This window comes from Heloderma suspectum, chromosome 5 (genome assembly GCF_057233095.1).
Source record: "Heloderma suspectum isolate Gila_16-S chromosome 5, 16-S_ref, whole genome shotgun sequence".
NCBI lineage: Eukaryota > Metazoa > Chordata > Lepidosauria > Squamata > Helodermatidae > Heloderma > Heloderma suspectum.
Window position 1 is genome coordinate 15,327,562 of NC_139462.1, and position 14,646 is coordinate 15,342,207.

Here is a 14,646-nt window from a genome sequence, read left to right on the forward strand (position 1 = left end):
AGTGCATAATTCAAGAAGGGGAAATGGTTCACCTCCTCTGGATTGTAAACTATAACCATTATCCACAAGTCACTGACCAGATCGCTAATATTTAATACAATATCCTTTCAAGTTTCCACCACTCTCATCTTCTTATTTATTTTTGTTAGGTAAAATGCCCAAGAGATCAACATTCCTCCCTTTTTCCCCCTGAAGGGAAAGAATAACTTCCATCACCTCAAGTGGAAAATATGTTCTTTTATGGTGACTACAAATGTTTGCTCGTGTTTGCTTTCTATTACAAAGTTTATAAGAGCAATGGATTGCGTGATCCCCTGGAACACGTGAGGCCAAGAATAGGAGGGTGTTTTTATTCCTTTCCTTGAGTCTTATTTATGAACAACAGCTGTCCTCCAAGTTACCACCAGAATGAAGAGGCAGGCCTCCTGTGGAATTCATTTCCGTGAGCTGCTGGCCCTTTCCCCACTCTGCAACAGAGGGGCGGGGCACAAGTCCAAATTCATAGCCAAACCTGGGTCGATGTGGAGGCAGTGTAGTGACATGACAAAGCAGATGGTGGCACTAGGGAGTTGTGGCCAAACCTGGGTCGATGGAGAGGCAGTGTAGTGACATGACAAAGCAGATGGTGGCACTAGGGAGTTGTGGCCAAACCTGGGTCGATGGGGAGGCAGTGTAGTGACATGACAAAGCAGATGGTGGCACTAGGGAGTTGTGGCCAAACCTGGGTCGATGGGGAGGCAGTGTAGTGACATGACAAAGCAGGTGGTGGCACTAGGGAGTTGTGGCCAAACCTGGGTCGATGGGGAGGCAGTGTAGTGACATTACAAAGCAGATGGTGGCACTAGGGAGTTGTGGTCAAACCTGGGTCGATGGGGAGGCAGTGTAGTGACATGACAAAGCAGATGGTGGCACTAGGGAGTTGTGGCACGTGGGAGTGATCAGGTTTGGGAAGGCTGTTCTATGGGCTGGATGAGTGTGCAGGTGCCACACGTGACAACGTGCCTGCATCCAATCACCTGCGCATGTGTTTTTCAACAACATCAGGAATCACACCTGGAGCACCCGCCACTTGGTTGGCCCAGCACAAGCAATCATGCCTTTACCCCGGATCCCTGCCCAGACCCATGAGCTAGGCCCTGTAGGAGTGTTGTGAAAAGGTGGCAAGATCAAAGAGCAGCCATGGCCTAGAAGAACCCAGAGTGGCTTGCAGGCAGGACCAGCCCTCTCATAAGGCAGAGTGAGGCAGCAGATTCTGGGAGACGGCAGCAAGGTGTTGGAGAAGAAAACTGTGTGCCACGTGGGCTGCCTTGCTCTTGCTCTCTCTCTCTCTCTCTCTCTCTCAAATTACTCCTAGGCCACCTTTAAGAATGGAACCCTCTCAAGGTGGCATGATCAAAAACCCCACCAAGCGGATACCTCTAAGCTAGCCTGCTGTCTTCAGCTGCAGTGAAGGACACTGTGCCATCCCCAGTGTTGAAGAAAGATCCAGCTCCCAGTCCAGGTGGCTTTTGTACATAGAATGGGAGGGGTCGCCATCTTGTTCTTTGCCTCGGGTAGCAAAAGGTCTCAGGCTGGCCCTGCTTGCAGGGGTGATAGAGCCACTGCTGTGGGCCTCAGGTCAAGCAAATGGGGGCAGTGACAACGACTTGCTTCTGGTTCATTTCTGCAAGTCATGATCTTGAGGGTGTTTGACTTGCTAAAGCCCCAAATCAGAGAGAATGCAAGCCCTGTATTCAGGTGCTCCTTTTTCCACATTATTAGCATTGCGTGGAGAGAGAGAGAGAGAGAGAGAGAGGGAGAGGGCAGGGCCACGCACTTTGGCTGTCACATGCCTCCTGGGGGCTGCCACCCATGCTGCCCATGTCCTGGGGCTTGTCTGCAGAGGGGAAGCCCACAGAAAGCATGCAGGCTGGCCCTGCAAACTTGTGTCCTGATTGTGCAGCAGGGCTTGGGCTCCTGGGGACAGCCCACACATGCACGGCAGGCCTTCATTATGTAGGCAGCATGGGGTGCAGGGTTGGCGGGGAACAGGATGGCAGGGCAAGGCCAGCATATGCAGCCGCACCCTCTCCATACAATGTTACTTTGCAGGAAGAGCAGTCCGTTTGTACTACTGTCTGTGCGTCAGTTCCATTCCTACTCATGCCTAATGTGCTGTCACTGGCCAGTGTGCACATCAGTGTCACAGGTGTGGCCCTTTCACTGTGCACGTTGGCACATCCTCACGTGGCGCCAGGGACGGCATCAAGGGCAGGCATGGTGGGGCACCTGCCAAGGGCCCACACCCCAGCATGGGCCCACGGACAAGAGCCCCTGGAGTGGCTCCTCCTCTTCTCCATTACCACTTGCTTGTCCACCTGGCTCTTGCTCCAGCGCTGGTGGAGAGGAGGAGGAGCAGGAGATGCCACGGCCTGCTTGCTGGCTGGTGCTCTCACCCGATAGCAGTGATGAGAAGGAGGATGAGGAGCAACAGCGGCTGGTGGCGATGGCGTTGAGAAGGTGGAGGCACTACGGGAGGAGGCCCATTGAGGGTGCCTGGCCCAAGGATCATGCTTAGAGCTGGATCAGGACCACGGATCAGGGCTGCCTGTTCGGCAACAGGCAGCCCTACCAGAAATATTGCTTTGAGCTCAGCATCTTTCCATCAGCCCTAGACTGTGCTCAGCAAAGAAGGTGGTGCTTTTCTGGGATGCTGCAGTGCACATCACTCCCTTTCTATGTCGATTATTCCCAGGGTGCAAATTCAGTTCACTAAATGTCATTTGAACCAATAATTCAGGTTCAGCTCAGCCTAGGGATGAAGGCAACTTAAAGCGGGGGGATATACCTGTGACAATAGAAAGCAATTGCTGAAAAATAAATGTAGATGTATAATTAAATACAGCACAGCACATCTCTATCAATCACTATCTATCTATCTATCTATCTATCTATCATCTCTCTCTCTATATATATACACACACACACACACACACACACACACATATATATATATCCATGTTATGTTCTGAACCCGCTGTAGCACAATCAAAATAATTTTAGAGATGGAAGAAAAGCACTTTTGTTCCTGATGACTTCCACTCCTTTTTCACTTCTTCTTTTCTAACTTCTTCTTTTTTTTCCTAACTGTTCTTCTAACCTCAAAACCTGTAGTTTAATCCTCCTGGGAATGTATTTCCCCCCTGTGCTTTATTAGTCAGAATTCTGAGGGCCAAAGTAGACATTCCTTTAAAGCCATATCTAGCAGGTGCATTTTTAATTTCTACTCTAGAGTAGGTAGAGTTTTTGTTTTTGAAAGTTGCCTCCATTCGTAGGCTGAAACGGATCTGGGTGCAATCCTATGTGAGCGGGTTGCCATGGTGAAGAAGAGCAAGCCAGTGGGCCCCTGCTGGTTTCTTGTGCTGCTGACCACTCACAGTTTTAGAAGTATTTGCTTGGAAATCTATTTCTCGACTGAGCTGGAACACCTTTTTAAGATCAACTGCTCTGGTTGATTGATCAATTCAGCAATGGAAGAGGGTTTTTTAGGAGTATAGAACCTGTGACAGCTCAGCAATCTTTGCTCCAGCTCTCCCAGTCACAATGCCACGCAAGGGAATTTCCTCCCAGATAATGAAAAACCCACTTAAACAGATTGAGGGATTCAGACACTGTAATGCCTCTATAAACTTTCATCTCTGACATACAAGGTTGTTGTTGTTGTTCAGTCGTTCAGTCGTGTCCGACTCTTCGTGACCCCATGGACCATAGCACGCCAGGCCTTCCTGTCCTGCGCTCTCTCCCGGAGCATGCTCAAGGTCATATTCATTGCATCCGTGATGCTATCTAGCCATCTCATCCTCTGCCGTCCCCTTCTCCTTTGGCCTTCAGTCTTTCCCAGCATCAGGGTCTTTTCCAGGGAGTTTTCTCTTCGCAGACATACAAGGTACCATTCTATAAAACACGAGGCTATACATACACACTGAGCACAAAGGGACTCTTGGGAACATTTCATTTTATTTTGGTTGGAACAGGGAGTTTAAATTCACATTTGAAACAAACACACCCTGGAAAATTGCTAATCTTTTGAGGCACAGATACACACACGGCCCTCTGGAAGCGTGCTGATCATCTCTCCCATCCTGCAAGGAAGCAGTGTTCCTTCTCCTAGTTTAACCTCCTTCCTTTCTTCTTGCAGGGAAGATAATGGATGCAAGAAACATAGATCCATTCAGAAAATGTATATATAATGTGGTGGGTGTATGAGAGAGGTGGTGGGGAGGGAGAGGAATATATATGAGTGTGTTCTGTACGCAGGGCTGGCATAAAGGACCAGCATGGTTGGGCACCTGCTGAGGGCCCACACCCCATTTTGAAAATCTGGCTGAATTTTGCATTTCAACACTACTTATTTAATGCCTTTCTGCCAGACTCTTCTGACAAACGGATAAATGTGAAAAAGGAGAAACCCGTAAAGCAACAAAATCCAGTAATAGAAGACACAATTATGGCCCGGTTTTAATGACACCTTGGGGCAGGCCACTCCCTGACATGGGCAGCACTGAGTACAAATAAAAACTTTTGACCAAATTATTTGGGCAGATTTCATGGGTGGTACGGTCATCATTCAGAAGACAACCAAACAAAACCATATCGGTGATGGTTTAACACATCACTTGGAGGTTCAAGTAAGGAGAGGCTGTTCCCATCCCACCCTAATAAGCTCTTGCTCAAATCAGGCCTCCTTCTCAATAGTGCCTGGCTTTATAAGGTGCAGGGCCCTTCATTTCTATGAGCCAAATTTCTTAATTTCCATGAGCCAAAGAAATATAGCAGTCAGTGGTTTTTAATGTTAGAAGCAGCGCCTGTGAATCTCTTGGCCTCACCACACAATTAAAGGGGCAAGCAATTCCTTTGGTTACACAGAAGTCAGTGATCATTCTTCTCCACATTGTTTATAAATTATCGTAAGCCAGCCAGAGAACTTTATTTAATAAATGTATATACTACTTAACAAAGAATCTTACAAAAGCGGTATACAAAAATATACACAGCCACAATAAAATACAATATAAGGCTAATAAAAATATACATTTCAGCATATACACATATGAGAGAGTAACCACCTCTATACTTGATTAAAAAAATAGTAAACTGGAAAAGCTGGGGTGAAAAGGAACATTTTTCTCATGTACCTAAAACTCACGTTGGCGCATGCCTTAATTCCAGGATCAGAGTATTGCTCAGGGCAAGGGCAACTAGGGTAACAATGCAATCCTATGCATATCTACTCAGAAGTAGATTCCATTGTATTCAGTGGGGCTTACTCCCAGGTAATATTCGATCTGATCATGGATTCCCTGTCTTGTCTTCAGCCCTGAGCAGCAAAAGAATATTTGCAGTCCAGATCCTAAGAGGGAAGGAAATAATGAGTTGGATCCAGACTTAGTCATACTTCTAATGTCATACTTGGAGCATGATTAACTTAAGTCCCATTGATTTCAATTGGTCCACTCTAAGTGTCGGATTGCAGCTTAAATGACCTTTTCTGAGCTGCTGCTGCCTCATTAATCCATGAAGAAAGGCCTTCTTTAAAGATCAAAGGGAGTGGACAGGGGTGTAAGAGATGAGCATCCACATGTCATAAATAAATAAGCTGCTCACATCCTGAGAAGTACTGTGTTTCTAATTAAATTGTAATTATTTCTACATTTGCATCTATCTATACATGTAAAATAGCATATGCAAATTCTGTTCAAATTGGTGTCTTCTTTTGTCCTTTTTTTAGGCAATGCATTTCCTCTTTTTTTGGCCACCTTAGCAACAGCTCGCTTAATTTGCTGTGACAAACACAGCAATCCACAGAGCCTCTGACCCATGGGGAATGTGGATGACTTTTTTTCAAAGGTCTTGCGAGTGGCATCTTGACCTTCATACATATAATCTTCTAGGGCTATGGATAAAAGAATTGTTGGCTAGCCAAGCTAATTTCCTGGTAACCAAGTGGCGCCTGTTCCTTCCAGACTTTTTCTTGTAAAACAAAAAAGGGCACCTTTTGTGTCTCTTAGCGGGAATAAATTAATGCTAAGGTCAATTGGAAATCCAGGGGCCTCAGAAAGGACTTGCAGCCAGGTGACTGCTAGGAGGATCGCAAGCTCATTCTCTACTAGTTTTTGACAATCTGAAATAGGGCAGGAGTGACCAACAGAAGTCTACAGCGGAGGTTGGTGGCTCTCAATCCATTCTGGGTTTCAGTCAGAACCAGCCAGAACTCTAAAGTAGTTATCCACGGTGCTGTACCTATGATGGGGATAGGGTTCAGTGCCTGGATAGCTCCTTTAGAGTTCTGCCTGGTTCTGACTAAAACCCAGAATGGATTCACAGCCCCACCGAAATCAGAGCTACCAGCACCCTCTGGAAATCTATTGTCTGACAATAACAAACATCCTAGTTCAGGGGTAGGCAATTTGGCTCCCTCCAATTGGACTACAACTCCCATAATACCTGACTATTGTGCATGCTGGCTGAGGCTGATGGGAGTTCTGGAGAGCATCAGGTTACCCCTGTCCTTCTTGCTTATTAAAAATGAATGAACACTGAGCAATAGATGTCAGATTAATTTTGAGAAGATCAGTAGACCCAATAAACTGCAGGCTAATTTTATTTCCAAAGTGAAAAGGGGGAAAAAAGGGAAAAGGGCCAGTTCCTTCTATCAGGATAAATCTATTTTGTACGGTGAAGTTTAATGTCTCAGACCCTGCTCGACTCAGGTACTGTGAATTCACAAAATGTTCCCAGACGTTCCAACTGCTCTGGACACCTGCACATTTTCTTCAGTGAGACAAACAGCAGCTTGAAGGAAGGATTTAAATTGGGAATATCCAGTAGGGAGAAATGATTAGTCCACCACCACCACCCTCAGTGCTGAGGCCCTGGTCCCCGCAGATGCTTTTAAGTGTCACGTGGGAGAAGGAAATGTTAGGAAATCTGATCATAGATTCCCTGACTTGTCTAGGTCAGCCCTGAGCAGCAGAAGAATATTTGCAGTCCAACTCATATGAGGGAAGGAAATAATGAGTTGGATCCAGACTTAGTCACACTTCAAGTGTCATACTTAAGAGTATGATTAACTTGTCCCACTGATTTCAGTGGATCCACTTTAAGTATGACTAAGTCTGCATCCAGTTGTCTGTTTGGCTAGGATCAATGTCTCACACAAACTGGAGGGATAGGAGATCCTATGTGGGGCAGGACGAAAACTGGAAAACCAAGTGACAAGAGCTTCCTGAAGTTAGAGAAGCAAAAATCAGGGAGCATAGCGGCAGGGTGACTGATAGAAGCAGCATAGTAGGCAGTGTGAAACAGGAAGTGGAGGTAAGGATAGGAAATGAAAACAGGTTTAAGAGGTAACAAGGTGCAAGAGAGAAAGAGGGATGAGGAAAGAAGGGACTAAACTCTACCTCTAGAGTTTTTGACAGGTGGTGGAGCACATGTTTTTTGTGAAGAAGGCCCCAGGTTCCATTCCTGGCACCCCCAGATGCAACTGGGGAAGCCCCCAGACCAGCCTTCCCAAACATGGTCCTCTCCAGGTGTGTTGGACTGCAACTCCAACATCTGGAGGGCATCAGGTTGGGAAAGGCCGCTCTAGATGTTCAGAACCAAGATATCTCAAAGACTGTATTTTCTCATGTAAGCCTACCTGCACATTTCAGTCTTCCAATCTTCAATCTATCTGTGTGTCACTCCCAGGAGGTTAGGAGAGAGCATTCTTCTTGGTGGGAACAACTCACCAGTCAGTCACCACAGGAAGACTTGTATAGGCAATACTTAGCTCGACGCACCAAGGATCTGGCTCAGTATAAGACAGCTTCCTACTACACTTACAGTGCAATCCTATGCACATTTAGAGAGAGAAAAGTCCTACAACGCCAAGCATTCCACAGCCAGCCACGGTGGGAGTTGTAGGACTTTTTTCTGTCTAAACATGCATAGGATTGCATCATTAATTATTTAAATTAGAAGTATTTTTCCTGGTATATGAGCAGTTCTATCATGACATTATAGTGTAATATGGTATGGTATTTACCAGTCCACCCTTTTCTTAAAAGACTTTGATTTGAGAGTTTGGCCAACCGACTGTGGTTAGATCCATGGAATATCATTGGAGGCACATAGGGATGTCAGAGAATTTCTCCATGAATCTCGGAGAGGCCAAATGCCAGCGCATTCGGCCCCCCGAAATTGGTGGAGAAACGGTCTGCCACCCCCCCGCCACCCCCCCCCCGGGACAGGACTTACCTTGCTCGAATGTCCCTGGCAGCGGCGGCTCCAGCAGCGGTGCGGCAGCTGCGGCGGCTGGTCTTCCAACCGGCTGCCGCCGCCACCATTTCCAAGTAAAAAAACAAAAACAAACAAACGTGATAGGCTACGTAAAGATTTACGTAGCCTATCACAGCTAGATTTAAAAAAAAATACCGTGATAGGCTACGTAAATCTTTACGTAGCCTATCACGGCTGACTTTGGGGGGGGGGGAAGCGCGTACGCAAATGGCGGCTCCCATGGGCACCGCCATTTGCGTTCCTTATATTGGCACGTGTAGTCTACGTAAACATTTACGTAGACTATGGCAGAAATAAGGGGAATGCAAATAGCGTAGCCCTTATTTTCACCGTAGTCTACGTAAATGTTTACGTAGACTACACGTGCCAAAATAAGGGACGCAAATGGCGGCGCCCATGGGCGCAGCCATTTGCATATGCGCTTTTTTTTTTTTTAAGTCAGCCATGATAGGCTACGTAAAGATTTACGTAGCTTATCACGGCTGACTGCAGGGACGCAAACGGCGGCGGCTACGGCCGCCGCCATTTGCGTCCTGGCAGGAGACGAGGTTTCGCGCCCAGAGGGACGGGGCGCCTCCCCCCTGGCCAGAATTTCGGCGGGGAGGGACGGGGCACCTGCCCCCTGGCCAGAATTTCAGCGGGGAGGGACGGGGCGCCTCTCCCCTGGCCAGAATTTCGGGGGGAGGGATGGAGCGCCTCCCCCCCACCACGAAGCAAACGTCGGGATCAGGTAAGGGACTTTCGTCCATCCCTAGCAGGCACAGTAGTGCTTCCAATAGATAAGGCCATCAGTCAAAAAAATGATTCTGCCATGTTAAATGAAAATCAAGGAGGTGGGTTATTCTAACCTTAATAAAATTGAAAGGGTTTCACCAACCTTCCTAAAAATCACATGTGCCAGACAGAAATGTCTGTGTTACATAATCTGATAATTTCAGGAAAATTGGTTAAAGATTGACAAAGAAAGGGCAGTTAACAGGAAAAAAAATAGAAAAAAATACTTGGTCATGCAGTTTTGGCACTGAAAGCATGTGTTTCCGATTTTTTGTGCCCATTGTTTGCCAAAAGCCTGGAGGACAAATATTAAAGCCATATATGTTTTCCTATTCCATTTCTATTGTAGTTGGTGGAATGGAATTTCTTTCCTTTTTTAAATTCAATTCACTTATTTTTTAAATATTTTTTTTGGTACACTGAATCCCCATGAGATTTCATAAGGGGGCACTCAGAATGTTGTGGGCAAGGGAGGGGAATAACTGCTGTGTGGAGAAAAAGCAGCAGCAGCACCAGCTAACTTTGCTTCTGGGACCTCTGTGTGTCTGTACGCAGACAAGGAATCCCCTCAGCGTGACCGGACCGCACTGCTTCTGTTTACTGGTCTGCACTCCCAGCCATTCCCCTTCTTCCTCTGCTCCCCCCTGTCCCCCGAATCGCTTGTGTTACTAAGGGCACAATCCTACGCATGTTTAGACAGATAAAAGGCCTACACCTCTCAGTATTCTCTTGTCTAAACATGCATGGGATTGTGCAGTAAGTTCCCTTTTTGAATTCAAGTGCTGGGAACAGAGGGCTCAGAAGGAAGCTGTGGCATGGAATAGGAGTGATACTTTGCTTCGTAAGCAGGCCTGTCTTCCCTTGAGGGCAGAAAGTTTTGCTGCCTGGAGTCTGAGAAGCAGGCAATCCTGCTGACAAAGCTGTAGTCAAGCCATGGAACAATGCAGCAGTATGAGAAAAGGTTACATTTGTTACCCCCTGCAGCTAGCGGCTCCAGGAGTCCAGAGTGTTCCCATGTACCCTCATCAGGCCTAGAGTAAGGTTGCCTAAAACAATGCCTAAAACAATGAGAAACTGTCCCTTCAAGTTTCTGCCCCCCCCCCGCGTCATTCAGAACCGATTCAGAACCAAATTTTCCAGTTCGTAACTACAGAAAATAGACAATCAAAAAGTAGAAAATTGAGGGCTGTCAGGGGTTTAAAGAAAGCACAGTACCCTGTGAAAAAGACAAGAACCACATTTGTTCCAACCTGGCATGCTTGTTTTTTACCTTTTGCTTAACTGAACTTTATTGGCAGATTTTGATTTCTTTTGAGAGCTTTTTTGGTTCTTGCCTCCCTTCTGGGAGAAGAAGAGTCTTCTTTTCTCTTTTTGAATGTGTTATTTCTTGGTTTTGAGACTATTTGGGGCTATCTTTCCCTAAGCCTGTTTCTCTGAGCCAGTCACCTGGCACCTGAGCAGCTTGGTGTAGTTTTTGCCCACTATTTTATTTCGCTCACTGGTGAAGCACAGGCTTCACGACACTTTTCAATTTAAAATATTGTCTTCACTCTCTACCTGGATTAATTTTCTCTACCTGGACTTTGCTGACTTCGACACTCGGGATTCTAGGAGAGGTCTCTTTCAACCTTCCTCTGGGTCGAAGTAGAGGTACAGATTACTTACCCTGTTCTGCTGGGGCCGTCAGCTGGGTGGGGGAGGCGATCCATCCCTTCCCCCGGAATCCTCCCCGGCCAGCTCCACTGCGCAGAGAGCCCGCGGAGCCGCTGTCTGGGGCCGCCCACAGCCGGACTTCCATCTGCTGCTGGGCTGTGGCAGCAAATGGCAGCTGCCATAGCGGCCACCATTTGCGTCCCTGCGGTAGCCGTGATAGGCTACGTATATATTTACGTAGCCTTTCACCGCAAAAGGCAGGAAAACAAATGGCGGCCGCTACACCATTTGCATCCCTGCCTTTTGCCGTGATAGGCTACGTAAATATATACGTAGCCTAACATGGCTACCGCAGGGATGCAAATGGCAGCCGCTACGCCATTTGCGTCCCTGCGTTAGCTGTGATAGGCTATGTATATATTTACGTAGCCTAGCACAGCAAAAGGCAGGAACGCAAATGGCGGCCGCTACACCATTTGCGTCCCTGCCTTTTGCTGTGATAGGCTACGTAAATATATACATAGCCGAATCCCCCCGGGACGGAGCCTACCTTTGTCAGCCGTCCACTGCCCCGCGAATGGCTGCCCTGGTCTGTGACTGCCATTTCCTCTGTACTTTAGCCGTGATAGGCTCTGTATATATTTACGTAGCCTATCACGGCTACCGCAGGGATGCAAATGGCGTAGCAGCTGCCATTTGTGTCCCTGCGTTAGCTGTGATAGGCTATGTATATATTTACGTAGCTTAGCACGGCAAAAGGCAAGGACGCAAATGGCAGCCGCTACACCATTTGCATCCCTGCCTTTTGCTGTGATAGGCTACGTAAATATATACATAGCCTATCACGGCTAAAGTACAGAGGAAATGGCGGTCACAGACCAGGGCAGCCATTCGCGGAGCAGTGGACGGCTGACAAAGGTAGGCTCCGTCCCGGGGGGATTCCGCGGGGTGGCGGGGGGGATTGTTCCGTTCAGCCACGGACTCTGGGGGGCCGGAGTCCATGGCAGAATTCTCTAACATCCCTAGGTCCAAGAAAGCCTGGTCTTCAGATCTCTGCTTGGGATAGGTACCTATACATTCCTTTTAATCCCCCCCCCATCCACTCGGCCATGAAGCTCACTGGGTGGCTTTGGGCCACTCACTGACTCTGAGCCTAACCTACCTCACATGGTTGTTATGAGGATGCAATGGACAAGGAGGGTGCCCATGGACGCAGCCTTGGGTTACAAGTGGAAAAGAGGCAGGATATAAATGTAATAATAACAAATGTAATAATAATACTGGTAGTAATAATAATAGTAATAATAATAAATGATCTGGAACTAGGACTAAGCAGCAAGGTGACCAAGTTTGCTGATTACACCAAATTATTTAGGGCAGTTGAAACAAAGAGGGATTTCAAAGAGCTCCAAAAGGATTACTCCATAGTGGAAAAATGGACATCAAAATGACAAATGCAGTTCTATGTAAGCAAGTGTAAAGTGACGCACATGCGGGGTAGGGGGAGATCCCAGCTTCACTTGTGTGCTTGTGACTGACCAAACCAGAGATACTGGGCTTGTGGTTGACAGTTTGATGACACTGTCAACCCAGTGTGCAGCTGCTATGAAAAAAGGTCATTCCATGTATTCCAAGGCATAATTAGGAAAGGAATCGACTTGGCTGAGGGGATGGGAAAATGCTACAAGGCACCAATGTTTCAACATACTCTTAAAGCTCCCCCCCCCCCGTCCCAATCCATGACTTTCTAGTTCAAGGCAGGCAAATACTGTAAAAGGACAGTAATTTCACATCTTCTCAGAGCAATTTCTGAGGATTCAAACAAAAAGAAAAGTGCAAACTTCCCAGTTACAGGGGAATTATTTGTACAAGGATTATTTGTACAACAGAATCAGAAGTACGCCATATCATGCACTCAGAAATTGTCATTAATTTTTATCACAGAAGCTTTCACACCGCCTGTCACTTTTTCAAAACCACTTCTGAGTGAGAGATATAGATTGAAATTGTATGCAAGCCTATTTATTGTTTATTTATTGCATTTTATTCTGCCTATTAGCTCAAAGGTCTCCCAAGGGGACTTATAAAGATAGAAAATAAGACAGCCCCTGTCCACAGGCTTACATTCTAAGAGACATAAAAGGAAAGGGGATTGGGAGGGAGGAGGAAACCAAGATAGAATCATAGAATAGTAGGGTTGGAAGGGGCCTACAAGGCCATTGAGTCCAGCCCCCTGCTCAATGCAGGAATACAAGTCAAAGCATCCCTGACAGATGGCTGTCCAGCCTCGTCTTGAATGCCTCCAGTGTGGGAGAGCCCACCACCTCCCTAGGGAATTGGTTCCATTGTCGTATTGCTCTAACAGGAAGTTTTTCCTGATGTTCAGCCAGAATCTGAATCTGGCTTCCTGTAACTTGAGCCCATTATTCCGTGTCTTGCAGTCTGGGATGATCGAGAAGAGATCCTGGCCTTCCTCTCTGTGACAGCCTTTCAAGTACTTGAAGAGCGCTATGATATCTCCCCTCAGTCTTCTCTTCTCAAGGCTAAACATGCCCAGTTCTTTCAGTCTCTCCTCATGGGGCTTTGTTTCCAGTTCCCTGATCATCTTCGTTGCCCTCCTCTGAACCCTGGAGAAGCCATGTGGTGTAGCTGTTTCTCATTACATATTGCATGGTGCATACAAGAACACAGTGCAAAAGGAGGATCATTGAATTAAACATGCCATAAAGGCTTTGGACAAGTCAAGTTTACGACCCAACAAACCACAGGCACGTTGAACTCAAATAAACAGTAAATGAAGGCAATTCCTGCCTGCAGGCTTACAATCTAAAAAGGCTTACGCACAAGGAAAAAAAGAATAGGGAGGGACGGAGGGAGGGACGGGGGGGCGGGAATAGGATGGAATCCTAGGCACGTTTAGACAGAAATAAGTTCTACAACTCCCAGCGTTCCCCAGCCAGCTTTTCAGTAGGAATGGTGCTGCTTCTCACTCTCATCTCCCTCAGCACAGCCTGCTGGAACTGAATTTTTAGGCCACCTTTATGGGTAGAACTTACAGGATTAAAAAAAATACAAAACTATAGAAGTTGACAATTTTTTTAAAAAAATAAACATTTTATTTTTGAAATAGATTATCTTTTTCTACAAGAAAATAGTGTCGATTCTGAAGTAAATGTGTTCAGCATCAGGATAGCAGAAGCAAGCTCCATTTTATTTCTGTAGTCAGTTGTGATATAATTTAATTTAGTTTAAGTATAAAACTACACAAGCTCAGTTCACTATTATTTTTTAGTCAGAGTTGGCAAACGATTGTACACCATGGATTGGTCAGGCAGGGGTGTGACCTTGTTCCTGTATTCCAAAGGCTGCTTTTCGGTGTGATTCTGAGAATATTACGTGTTATTTTTATTATGGTCATTATCATTGATGTTATGGTTTGGAGTGTTTTTATGTATGTGTGAAGGGGGAGGGTTGCAAAGGATTCCTGCTGGCTTCCAAGGGATATAATCATCATTATCATCGTTACATACAAAGGGCTGCCTATATGTTCTCCTGAGCAGTCCAGTCCTTCTTACAAGATATGCATAATCTAGAGAGCTTCAGCTATTGGGAGGTACAGAAATAAATAAATGAATTTGTACTGTGCTCCTTCTGAGTAGGCCTGCCCTGGTGGATGCTTTGTGATGGATTTTTGGCAGGGATGTATGAAACATCTACCTGGTTTCGCACTGCGACATCCGCGGTGGGGGGGAGGCACTCTGTCCCTCCCCCCAGAATCCTCCTCGGCTGGCTCCGCTCTGCCGCAGGTCCGCAGAGCTGCCGGCCAGGGCGAGCCGCAGCCGGAGTTCCGGCCGCGGCTGGGCTGCTGCGGCTGCAAATGGCGGCCGTCATAGCGGCCGC